The sequence below is a fragment of the Tamandua tetradactyla genome, chromosome 8, assembly GCF_023851605.1.
Source record: "Tamandua tetradactyla isolate mTamTet1 chromosome 8, mTamTet1.pri, whole genome shotgun sequence".
NCBI lineage: Eukaryota > Metazoa > Chordata > Mammalia > Pilosa > Myrmecophagidae > Tamandua > Tamandua tetradactyla.
The window spans coordinates 49212-61409 of NC_135334.1; the positions used below are offsets into that span (position 1 = coordinate 49212).

At 38.6% G+C, this 12198-nt stretch overlaps 1 protein-coding gene across 3 annotated transcripts in view; it reads right to left on the reverse strand.

Annotated features, from left to right (window-relative positions):
• Positions 1 to 11861, reverse strand: part of LOC143643989 (cyclin-Y-like protein 1) — a 58618-nt gene extending 46757 nt beyond the window's left edge. Inside the window, exon 1 of one of the 3 annotated variants that reach the window (XM_077112361.1) lies at positions 11706 to 11861. The gene's annotated coding sequence lies outside the window, so the exon portion shown is untranslated. The other 2 variants (XM_077112364.1, XM_077112360.1) reach the window with 2 other exon arrangements.
• Between the last annotated feature and the right edge of the window lie 337 nt (positions 11862 to 12198).

The following is a 12198-nucleotide window of genomic DNA, read 5'->3' on the forward strand; positions in this document are numbered from 1 at the left end:
AGCCACTTGCTCATCCTTTTCAGAGATATCCCAACAGAAACGTGCAAGAGCCACAATATTTTGTTAAAATGTTAGCACATTTAACTTGTAAGGTCAGTTTAATTGAACACCGTTAAGTCCGTGGAATTCTGAATAGGGCATGAGATCTTGTTGATTTGTCCAGATTAGTGTGATGCCCCAAAATATCCCAGAGTAATATGGGTAATAGATAAAATAGTATTTGCAAAATCCCCTTGGGGGACTGGGGAGAAGGGGGAAATATTCAACTTCCCCATTTGGGGAACTCCTAATATTCTTGGAAGCAGTGGGAACAAACGTATGAATACACTGAGCCCTCGATCGCAGGGTTTGCCCCTATGAAGCTTATTCCTACAAAGAAGAAGCTAAACCTACTTATAACTGTGCCTGAGAGTCACTCTCAGGGAACCTCTTTCATTGCTCAGATGTGGCCTCTCTCTAAGCCAACTCGACAGGTGAACTCACTGCCCTCCCCGTTACGTGGGGCATAACTCCCAAGGGTATAAATCTCCCTGGGAACATAGGACAGAACACCTGGGATGAGCCAGGACCCAGCATCATGGGACTGAGAAAGGTTTGACCAAAAAGGGGAAGAGGGAAATGAGACAAAATAAAGCTCATGGCTGAGAGATTTCAGAGTCGAGAAGTTATACTGAAGGCTAATTCTTGTGCATTATACAGATATCCCTTTTTAGTTTATGGTTGGTGCTTTGGAGTGGCTGGAGTGAAGTACCTAAAACTCTATTGAACTGTATTCCAGTAATCTTGATTCTTGAAGACGATTGTATAACAACATAGGTTTCAGAGTGTGACTATGTGATTGTAAAAACCTTGAGTCTGATGCTCCTTTTATCCAGGATATGGACAGATGCGTGAAAAAAAATAAGGGTAATAAATAAGTAATAGGTGGAAGATAAAGTGTAAAAAAATGGGTAGACTGAAATACTGGTGATCAATGAGAGGGAGAGGTAACGGGTATAGGATGTTTAAGTTTTTCCTTTTTTCTTTTTATTTCTTTTTCTGTAGTAATACAAATGTTCTAAAAACAATCATGTGATGAATACACAACTATGTGATGATACAGTGAGCCATTGATTGTACACCATGTATAGACTATGTGTGAAGCATTCTCAATAAAAATATTTTTAAATATTTAAAATAAAACCCACAACCCTTACACTTGTATTGCTTTTCTTAGGCATTTTCAAAACTAGCTACACTCAGTATAGGTTATGATCTATTTTATAGTATATCTACTGCTTAATGGATACATAATAGCCCATGAAATGCAATTCCTACATTTTTCTTCTCTTATTATATGTGTTTATATATATATACACACACAGATATATATGTGTATGTATATATATATATACAAGAGTGTATATAATGTTTTCATATGTGTCTTAAATCAAGATTTTCAAAAGTGAGATGACTAAATCAAAAGGTTAGATGTTTTCATGGCTCAACACAAGTGGCAAGGGGCAAGTTGCTTTATAAACAAGGTAGAGGTATTTTAGGGTACAGTGTCACTAATTGTAGGTATACGGGTTTTAGTTCCTACTCCAGCATTGGAATGAGGAACCAAACTCACTATGGCTTTCATTTCCTATTTGATTACAGAGTCTGCCCATTTTTCCATAGTAAACAATGGTATTCCACTTTGGTGAATTGCATATCATTTGTATATTTACCCATTAGGCCCTTAATAGTCTCAATTTGCATGAGGCTTTCAGAAAATACTAATTTTCCTTCTATAGCCAATTATAATTTTCTATGTAACACGTTAACTTTACAAAACAAAGCTTCCATAAATAACTCCTCATTGGAAAAATGTATGAAATACAGACTCAGGACCCATATCCAAATAACACCTAGTGCGAATATGTTTGGGTTAGTCACTAAAGTAAAGAGGATAATAGTCACACACCATTATTAAAAATTCCTCCCCAGCTTTTTTTTTTTACATAGGCAGGCACCAGAAATTGAACCTGGGTCTCCGGCATAGCAGGTGAGAATTCTGCTAATGAGCAACCATCACACCACCCCTCAGTTTGTTTTTAAACAAGCAAATACATAACATTTCACCTGTTTTCTTCCGTAAATACTTTGTTTAGCCCCTTGCTTTTTTCATATAGCATATCCTAGAGATGACTCCATACCAGCAGACAGAGAGAGCTCATTTTTTACAACTCCACAGTTCTTCATGGTGTGGATGTACCAGTTTATTATTTTACTGTCCCTTACTGATGGACATTTGATGTATTTCTGGTACTTTGCTATTGAAAATAAGGCAAAACAGCAACAAAAGCCCCAGCCTTTGAGTATATGGTTCCATATTCATGGGGTGCATCTTAAAAGAATAAATTTCTACAAGTGGGATATCTGGATTAAATGTTTTTTTGAGATTGTGACAAATTCCCTTTCAAGGGGCTGAACCACTTCACACTTCCACCAGTAATGTATGAATGTAACTGTTCTTTCACAGCCTCACCAAAGAATTACTGACAAGTTATTGGATTTTCTCCCAATAGGAGAGAAACTGCAGTATAATTTTAATTTGCAGCTCTCTCATGTGTGAAGATACGTTTAAGGGCCATCTGCATTTCTTTTTCTGTAACTTGTCTATTCATATCTTTGTTACCTACTTTTAGAGTCACATATTTTCTTCAAGTCAGCTTATTTTAGGCCCTTATTAATACTGTTTTTTATTCAAGACACTGTTGGCTCTCCCCTAAACCACTGCACAGCCTCCTAGCTGGTCCCCCTGCTTTGATTCTGGACTGCACTACAGTCTATTCTCACACAGCAGCTAGTCTGATCTTTTTTACAGCATTAATATCATTCCCCAGTTTATAATCCTCCATGGTCTTCTGTAACAACTAGAATAAAATCCATCTCTTTACCAAGGCCCACTGGTAAAGATCTACCATCTACTGATGCAGCATCCTCCCATCTTTCTGCCCTTTGTCCATACCAGGCTTGTTCCCACCAGCGGGACTCCAAAAGAGCCATCCTTCTGTTAGAAGACTTTTCCCCACAGGCTCACATGGCTTCTGCTTACTTTTAGAATTACACATGTTACTTAAGGAGAGAAGCTGTCTTTAACCATTCCATGAAAATCTGCCCTCCATTTCTATCCATTACCCTGTTTTACTTTCTTCCTAGCTCTTCACTATGTTAAATTCTTGATTATTCATTGTTGGTTCACGACCTCACCCCCGCCCAGAATGTAACGAACAAGTTAAGGCGAGGGCTTTGTCCTATACACCACCCTTTGCCCTGCACGTGAAACACTTGGTCACCAGAAGATGCTCAAAACACATGTTTCAGTGTACCCCAAACTAGTTCTGCTTCTTCCAGTTTTCCCACATCTCAGATTTCTTCTAATGCTATCTTTTGGTTTGGTCATCTAAGACCAGTATGACTTTTAGATTTCTTATTGTGGTAATTATTCAGAGTTAAAGATAGAGACAGGCTACCAAGAACCACAAAAACCAAGAAGATGAATTCTAATGTACAGCAAAGAGTCAATGATAATTTTAATTTGACTTACTAACATTTAAAACCATGATACTTTAACCACAAAATGACTCATCCCTATGATTTAATTAAGCCATAAGACAAAATATACCATCTGAATTCTGTAGGAAAGTAGAATGTATCAGTAATAAAAATATGTTTTTATCTGTGTCCCCAGAATCAAGCATTATAATGGGATTGTGTACTATTTTATTAAAAGAGGCCCAGCCATAAAGGGTTGATTAAAATGAATAGTCTAAACATCTGATGGCCCACCAAGCAGTTCTTAAAAGAGATGAGTTAGAGCTATCTGCACTGGCATGGAAACAAAATCCTTCAGCATTCCAGCACTGTTCTAGGAATTTTCAAGTTTTAGGTCCTTACTTCACTGCTTTAAGCAAAAAATTAAAAAAATTTAAAAACAAAAAAATTACAAAGTAGCATATATAGAGTGATCTTATTAATTTAAAAAATTACTGTTATATTTATATGTATTCAAAAGGTTCAGGAAAAATCAACACCAGAGCACTAATAAAAGTTAGTTCTGAGGGCGGGCCGCGGTGGCTCAGCGGGCAAGAGTGCTTGCCTGCCATGCCGGAGGACCTCGGTTCGATTCCCGGCCCCAGCCCATGTAAAAAAACAAACAAACAAACAAACAAAATATAATAAAACAAGAAAATGTTTAAAGATGTTTCCCTTTCTTCCTTCCATCCTTCCTTCCTTCTCTCTGTCTTTCCTTCCCTTAAAAAAAAAAAAAAAAAAAAAAAAAAAGTTAGTTCTGAGTATTAGAAGTATAAATGAGTAACTCTTCTATATTTTCTAAATCTTTTACAAACACATCATCATTAAAAAAGGCAAACAAACAAACAAAAAATGCATGCCATGCAGGAAACCCAGGTTCGATTACCAGCCCATGTACTTCTCAAAAACAACAACAACAAAGCAAAATTCAAAAAATGGTGCTGCAATAATGGGAGAGTCACATGGAAAAGGACTGAAATGTGACCCCCACCACACAGGATACAAAAAAAATGAGGGGGGAGGGTTAAAACAGCCACTGGAAAGAGCTGGGAGGTTTTTTTTTCTTCATTTTGCCAACACTTCCCTACCCTCACTCCTCAGTGGGAAGCAGGAGGAAGGGGTCACTTGAGAGAGCCCTATAGCCAGCAAATCAGCAAAGCTTCTAGGGTCAGGACATTAATGCTGTAGGATAAGCTGATGAGTAATAAGATTGGATAATGTGACTTTAGTATCTTATTTTGTGTTACTGATACTATAGCAGATATACTGTAAAAGAAAAACAGCTCCTGCTAATGCTCCTCTGTTCAGCTTATCCTGGGATTCAATTTAGCCACCGGAACAAAGCCTTTAAAATGATCAACCCACCTACCTGACTAGTACCAATGTGTAAATTTAGGCCATCTTCATCACCTTTGCTCTTACTGTAATGAATGTATAAGGAAAGGATGGAACAGTAAATGTAGGTTCTGAGTTTAATAAAATAAATTTTGAATGGAACTAATCAAGAGTACAGTCTTGGCTCTTCAATCAGTAGCAGTGTAAGTCATTTCAGATCACCAAGTTTCAATTTCATCATCCAGCAACACAGGGAGACTATACATGGACCTTATTTGAAATTTGAGGCCAAATGAGAGATATATGAATGTGTGCTATAAATCCTAGAAAATTATATAAAGGTACTTTTTGATCTCTTATCCAATACTGCCAATCTATTTACTGGCTGTAACATCACTCAGAGGCTTACCTTAGAGCACCAAGCCGAGCAGAAATTTTCACAAGTACTCACATGCTTGTGCTTAAAGATGTAATTAATGAATTCACAAATCAATCTGTTCATTCATCGGCAACTTTTTGATATTCTGAAAACAGAGCCATGCCTATCAATACGGATGAATCGAGACTAAAATATTCCAACTTTTACAGAAACCCAACTGAAATTTAAATACTATAAAGGAGAATAATCTCTGGCATTTAAATGAAACAAATGGGCCAAACAGGTTTTAATATATTTATGATACAACATTTTTACTTCAAAACCACCATCAAAGGACAGTCAAGAGCCACCTCTGTCACCTAGATTAAGCCTTTCTAAAATTCTAGACGCCAAAGAAAATAAAAATAAAAATAAAAACTTCCTCTCTTTCTCCCAGCCCGGAGGACGAACTAAAACGCGCACATTGCTTGGCCCCTCCCTCAGCCAATCCACTGCTGCCCGGAGCTTTCCGGTGGTGCAGGAAGAGACCCCAGCATTTATTTAATCATGGCCGCTCTGGATCCGTGGGCGCCATAGAAATCCCTTGATAGTAAAGTAAAGAGCAGCTCTGTTAGCAACTCCGTTTCTCCTGGCCTGACAGCTAACTTTCATTTAGCGTATTGCTTACCCAACTTAGTTACACCCAAATTGTTGACCGTTTTTGTAATTAAATGCTCTTCCTTTCTCGCCTTCCAACCCGTGTTAGTTTTTGCCTGCAACCTGACCACAGCAACCCCCAGGGCCTTGCTCCTATTCACAAGAAAGGGTTGGGCTGTGGTCCTGAATGAGACTTTGAGGACACGTCACCTCTCCACTTCCTCATGCGTAAAATAGAGACTGAACATGACACCCGTCTCAGCTGCCAAACCCTGGAATTCACCAACCCACTTTTCTTGCCTGTTTCTCCCATCCACGGCAGGAGTTTCCAGATTTCCCTTTTTTGCCAACTTCAACACTTGAAGCACGGTTTGCTCATACAAAAGCGGGGCAACTGATTTGAGGATGACAATAAATAGTTAGCTTTTGCCAAGCGCTTACTATATACCTGATTCTGTTTCAAGAGCTATACTCATTTAACCGCCAACAATCCCCGTTTACGGTCCACAGATACCCATGTTACAGAACAAATTGAGGCGCAGAAGTGAAGTAACTTTCCAAAGGTCACATGACTGCTCAGGGGCGAGGCCAGGATTTGATCGTCGGTGGTCTGGATCTCCACAAGCAGTTTCTAGTGATGAACGGAAAATAATGGTAGAAGTCAAACTTGAGGGAAAGCAACTTTAAGGATCAGGGTTTTTGTTTGCTTGCATTCATTTCATTTCTTTGATGTGAATTTTAAAATGTCTTCCCTTGATTCAGCATTAATCCGCTCTGTGTGCCAGACACTGTAGGTAGAAACCAGTTCTCCCCTCCATGAGCGCCCACGGATGGGAAAATAAAGGCTGAGAGTCCAAATGGCCGTGGCCACACTGCTGAACCTCGGATTCAGCCCCGATCGAGCTGACCCCAGAATCAGTGCTGGGGTAAAGAGTTTGAATTTCATCCTTGGAAACATGGGAGCCATGGGGAATGTGAAATGGGAGAGTGAATCCCACATGTGTTTGTAGTGAGGTCACTGGGGACAATGAGGAGGGATTGAAGGAACAAACAAGAGCAATTTAAAGACTATATTCACCTAGGAGAAAAGTGAAGTTTCCAACTAAAGGCAGTGGCAGTGGCTGAAGTGGAGGGAATGCATTTGAGGTCATCTGGGAGGGAGAATAATGACAAGTGCTTAGTGGCTGGAGGAAGAAGGAAAAGAGGAGAGGCCAAAATGGCTGCTAGGATTCTGGTTTGGGGGGCTGGGTGGGAAGCACCTTCTCCTAGACAGGGAGTACAGGAAAAGAATAGAATTGAGGAAGACAATACTTTTTGGCTCTGTTAAGTAGAACATCAAATAGACCTCCCTATTGAAATTGGATATAAATCTGCTGTAGGCTGAGACCACTTTGTGATTCCAACTTATGTTTTCAAAAATAATATGTATATTAAATCAAACCAAAGAGTAGTGGGGAAAATTTTCTAAAGCTTACACACTGAGAGCATAACATTTTTTAGTGATTGCTTTCATGGGACAAATCAGAAACTATGGACTTAACAAGTGAATCCTATGTAAAATAAAACTGTTAAACAAAAAAAAAATTAATTCTATTATCATCAGAGTATATAGAAAGGAGTTGAAGCCATGGGTATACAAGTGATTACCTTGGGAAGATGTCTATAATAGAAAAAAAAAACGAAAGAGACTTGGAGAATAGGGATATTCAAGTAGCATTTAAGTGAAGCCAGCAAAGGTGACTGGAAGAGGTTAGGAAAACAATGTGTAGTAAAGTCCTGGGATATGAATATTAATCAGGAATGGCTGATCAGTGGGTCACACATGGGTAGGGATTATCCCAGCAGCTAGATATCCCAGTTATCTTTAACAGCAGCAGCTAGCATAATGTCTGACCAGTAGGCATTCAATGCATCATTCCTTAATGAACAGAGTCAAATGCAGGAAGGCATGAAAGCAACAAAGGTCATTGTCTATGGCAGTTCAGTGATTGGGTGTGTGTGTGAGCCCAATGGCAGAGAGTGGGTCAAGGGATGAATAAAAGGTGAGAAGGGGGGGGCTTTTCTTCCCAAAGAAACATCTAGCTAAGAAAAGAGATGAGGTAGTAGTCCGAGGAATATGCACAATTAAGGAGATCCTTTTTTTAAGATAGAAAAAAAAAGGGAGCATATTTATTTGTGGAAGGGTGTGCTGGTTTGAAATTGTCATGTACCCCAGAGAAGCCTGTTCTTCTAATCCTGATTCAATATGATAGGGTAGGACCCTTTGATTAGATTGTTTCTATGGAGATAGAATCCACTCAGTTGTGGGTGTGACATTTTGAATAGATGGAGACATGATTCTACCCATTCAAGATAGGTCTTGATTCATTGACTGGAGTTCTTTAAAAGGGGAAACATTTCACTGTTGCTAGATAAATGAAAGAGACACAGATATTTGGAGGTGCTTGGAGTGCTGACAGTGAGAACAGAAGCCTAGACATGGGTATTTGGAGATGCAGAGCCCAGCAGATGTTGCCATGTACCTTCCCATGTAATGTTAAACAAGCCAGAATCCAGAGTTGTGTCCCAGAGTAGCTAAGTGAAGGCCCACAGATGCTTAGAGAGGAAACCACTGGCATCAGAAGCTGGAAGCAATGGAACTGGGAATAAGGACCAATAGAGGCCAGCCACATGACTTCTCATGTGACAGACATTGACATTCCTTGAGTCAGGTATCTTTCTCTGGAAGTCTCTGTTTGGATCTTTTTGGCCTTAGAACTGTAAACTTGTAACTTAATAAATCCCCTTGAAAAAAAGCCAACCCATTTCTGGTATATTGCATTCTGGGAGCATTAGCAAACTAATACAAAGGGTAAGAGCCAATAAAGAAAAGAAGTTTGAAGTTAGAAGATTAACAGAGCAAAGTCCTGAAGAAGGCTGAATTTTCCAGAGCAGGGGTAATTTAACTCTTACAGAGATGTTTCTGGGGAGCAGAAGTTTAGGAAGAGCTCACCTGATGTTAACTGTTTTTCTCTATTCTAATATACTTGTATTTGCAAAACGATTCTGGGAAAGCAGGTCTAATGTGTTGAAAAATCTGGAAAAGCTGGATAAACCTAACAAAAGCCAAATAATATCTACCCTCAAAGATGGGTAAAAAGAAATTTGAACAAAAAAACAAGAAGTTTAAGTGCAAATAGATGCATCACAAAAATGGAATATAGAGCTAATTATTTCCCTTCAGTAGTTAAAAGAAATAGGGGGTGCGCAGGTGGTTTAGTGGTAGAATTCTTACTTTCCATGCAGGAGACCCAGGTTTGATTCTCTGACCATGCACTCCCCACCAAAAAAAGAAATAGCAACAACTTTGGGTGAAGAGTGAAAAAATTAAGAAGAAAATGACATAATTGCAAAAATCCTTTAACCACATAAAAGAACAAGAAAAGGATGAAAGGGAGGATTAGCCTTTAAATTCAACAGGAGGAAAAGGTCACTTCGAAAAGCAGGGAATTAATGGTTAATATTTTTTTCAGTTCTGTTTAAAATAGCTAAGTAAGATTTGGGAACAAAAATAACCAATAAATTGAAATGTGGGAAACTGCACTGGAATGGGAAAGGATTTGATGAAGTTCAATTTCAGTAAACAACATCTAGTAACTCCTCAGGTCCAAATGACTGCATCCCATGATAATAATAATATTGTCTGAGGCCCTAGGAATGTCATTACAGACCATTTTGGATGACTCTTATAGACCTGAGATGTCATTTAAGATTAAAGTACAAAAGATTATTTGTATTTAACAAGACACACCCAAAATAGGTATTTCTGACCTTGAAAATTAAAGAATTGTAAAATTTTCTAAGCAGAAAGATATTGGGGAGCATTATTATGAAAATAAATTTGGAACATTTTGCTCAAAAAGCACATTGGAGAGCAGTAAGGAAAACCCCTATCCTTCTATTACAACTCTCAGCAAAAGGAAGCAAGTAAGAGTAATGTGATTTGAATTGGGCAAAGGTTTGATTCTGTAAAAGAAGCTGAGATCTTTCAGGAATCCACTGATTGTTCAGAATCCCCTGAGAGGACTCTATGATTAATGTTTTATATGGATTTGGAGTAAATACATCCACCCATTCATTCAATACTGTGCTGGTTTGAAATGATGTATGTACCCTAGAAAAACCATGTTTTAATCCTAATCCCATTTTGTAAAGGCAGCCATTTCTTCTAATCCCTATTTAGTATTGTATGTTTGAAACTATAATTAGATTATCTCCCTAGAGATGTGATTTGATCAAGAGTGGCTGTTAAACTAGATTAGGTAGTGGCATATCTCCACTCATTTGGGTGGGTCTTGATTAGTTTCTGAAGTCCTATAAAAGAGGAAACATTTTGGAGAATGTAGGAGATTCAGAGAGAGCAGAGCAGAACTACATAGCCAGGAGAAGCAGAGTCCACTAGCCAGAGACCTTTGGAGATAAAGAAGGAAAATGTCTACTGCGGAGCTTCATGAAACAGGAAGCCAGGAGAAGAAGCTAGCAGATGATGCTTTGTCTCCCATGTGCCCTTCCAGATGAGAGAGGAACCCTCACAGTGTTCACCATGTGCCTTTCCAGATGAGAGAGAAACTCTGGCTGTGTTCACTATGTGCCCTTCTACTTGAGAGAGAAACCCTGAACTTCATCAGCCTTCTTGAACCAAGGTATCTTTCCCTGGATGCCTTAGATTGGACATTTCTATAGACTTGTTTCAATTGGGACATTTTCTCAGCCTTAAAACTGTAAACTAGCAACTTACTAAATTCCCCTTTTTAAAAGCCATCCTGTTTCTGGTATATTGCATTCGAGCAGCTAGCAAACTAGAACAAATACCCATATAATGCTTGAGTCCTTATCACATGCCAAACACTTCTTAAGTACTAGGGATGATATTTTGAACAAGACAAACAAGATCCCAGCTCTCATGAAACTTATCTTCTAGTTAAGGGGTCAACAGATAGTATTGTCCAACTCCCCTCACTCTCATGGCCCAGGATGGCTGTTGATCTCCAGATACTGTTATCTTTATTCCAGACATCAGGGTAAGGATAGGCGAAAGAAGGGAGATTTTTCAGAAGATCTACATTGCACAGCACTTGCATATCTTCGGCTAAAATTTAGTTTGATAGCTACACCAACTGCAAGGGAGGTTCAAAAATGTAAACATTTAGCTTGGTGATGAAAACAGAAGGGGCAACTGGATATTGGAAGGCACCTAGCACTTTAGGTCACAATCTGTAAGGAAAGATTCTGGAAGTTTCCTCTTAAAGCAAGAAGGATCATGAATAAATTTCATAGCACTTTGCAAGTACACATGAAAATCTTGTAGAAGTTTTATAATTATCTTTCCTTAAGCTAAGAGGAGAGAAAAGTCTTAAGCCATAGAATAAAATTTTAGATTAGTTTCAATAAAGAATTTTATGACAGTCATTTATCAGGGCTATGTATCATGTTGTGACTTATTGGGTTCCATCCTGAGTATCATGACCAGCTATTCTTATAGAATAGGGTTTTATGTGTAAACCATATGAACATTTTTTTCTGGGCAGCCTATAGTTATCATTCTCAAAGGCATCTGTGAACAAAAAATGTTAAGAATTACTATCTTACCTGTTTTGATATGGAAAATCTTGAAAGTAAGTAGACTTGATAACTTCTCTCATTCCTTACTTCAGAAAATTATCATCTGGCTTTTTCAGAAAGAGGGGAATTCGATGATACTGGTACTCTATCTCCATAAAGTATACAATGCATCTTCCACCTGTCTCTTTCTCACCTGCTCTCTTTGCACTGCATGTGGGTTTATTTCTGCCAAGTGAGTCAGTTGAGATGAGAATGCTAATTTATTTGAAAAGTTGCTCTGAAAACAAACAAACAAAAAGGGTGTTAGGAGGGCGCACTGGTAATTCAGTGGTAGAATTCTCACCCACCATGTGGGAGACCTGGGTGTGATTTCTGGCCCATGCACTCCAAAGGAAAAAAAAATTAATTCAATAAATGGTGCTGCAATAATGAGATATTCATATGGGAAAAGAAAGAAATGTGACTTCCACCACACAGTATGCCAAAAAAAAAAAAAGTGTTAGTTTTCCATATCACCAGGGCAGATAATAGATGATGCTCATTGGAAAAACCAGTACTGGCCCCAAAAGTCCTCCGTGATTTACAAGTTCCATACACCAAGGTAAGCTGTGGGGACAAGTTCTAGGAAGGGCTTATGATTTTAAGAGAGACCAGGAGTTTCCTTTGCATTCCTGGGCCATTTACTC